Below are 1,304 nucleotides of genomic sequence, written 5' to 3' on the forward strand. Positions count from 1 at the left end.
GCAACTGTGTGAGTTGTTTTGGGACCCCTCTATCTTAAACTTTATGAAACGTACATCTGCTGTGGATGATTTCGCTGGCGGAACCGTGACTAATTTGCAGACTATGTGCCACTTTGTCAATAGTTAATCGTCTTTCTAAGAGAATCATTTCACATGAATGCTCAATGGTTTCTTCATTTGCGGTGGTAAATGGTCGTCCGGCTCCTTCATCGTGCGTAGCACTTGTGCGACTATTTCGGAAGTTTTCAATCCATTCGTTGACACTCCGTTGTGGAAAAACACTATTCCCATACTGTACCGAAAGTCTTCGATGAATTTCGGCCCCTGATACGCCTTCCGACCACAAAATACAGATCACTGAACGCCGCTCTTCTTTGGTGCAAATAGGCAGCGGAGCAGCCATGATTGACAGCACGGCAACGATAACGAAGAGAGCTTTCACGACCGGATGTTTCAGCTGCCGAGAATTCTTCCGGGTTAAATGGCTGTGCTCCATAGAACTCTTCTATCCCTGACGTTTCGTCCAAAGCTACGTTGGACATCTTCGGAGCGCGCTCCTGATTGTGCCGAGTCTTGCCGACAAGCAGCGGTGTGTTTCGGATATCCACACTGCAACTACGTGATTCCCATTCAACCGATTCCAGACCGCGGAGTAGCTTGCCTCTGTTCGTTATTTGACACTAAAATGAAGCAATTTTCAGGGCATAATATCAGTGTTGGGCAACGGCCTTGCCGCAGTGGCTACACCGGTTCCCGTCAGATCACCGAAGTTAAGCACTGTCGGGCGTGGTCGGCACTTGGATGGGTGACCGTCCAGCTGCCAGGCGCTGTTGCCATTTTTCGGGGTGCACTCAGCCTCGTGACGGCTTCGGTGAAAGAAAACCATGATAACGACCGGGAGAGCGGTGTGCTGATCACACGCCCCTCCTATACGTATCCTCAGCTGACACGGCGGTCGGATGGGCTACTTGTGGCCTGAAGACGAAGTGCTATATCTTCCCTATCGACTCCTCTCTCTTCTTCCATTACGTCGTCAGACAAGTCCCACCACGCATAGAGACCTTCAATGTACTGTTTCACCTATCTGCCCTCTCCTCTGCATCTAGCAGTGGTATTACATTGCACTCTTATTGTTACCACCCGTACTTTTAATTTCACCAAAGGTTGCTCCGACTCTTCTTTATGCCGGCCGGAGTGGCCGAGCGTTTCTAGGCGCTACAGTCTGGAACCGCGCGACCGCTACGGTCGCAGGTTCGACTCCTGCCTTGGGCATGGATGTGTGTGATGTCCTTAGGTTAGTTAGG

The 1,304-nt window shown here is 50.5% G+C and overlaps 1 pseudogene; it reads left to right on the top strand.

The window, feature by feature from the left end:
• The first annotated feature begins 719 nt into the window (after window positions 1-719).
• Window positions 720-836, top strand: LOC124717504 (annotated as a pseudogene).
• The last annotated feature ends 468 nt before the right edge of the window (window positions 837-1,304 follow it).

The sequence above is a fragment of the Schistocerca piceifrons genome, chromosome 9, assembly GCF_021461385.2.
Source record: "Schistocerca piceifrons isolate TAMUIC-IGC-003096 chromosome 9, iqSchPice1.1, whole genome shotgun sequence".
Taxonomy (NCBI): domain Eukaryota; kingdom Metazoa; phylum Arthropoda; class Insecta; order Orthoptera; family Acrididae; genus Schistocerca; species Schistocerca piceifrons.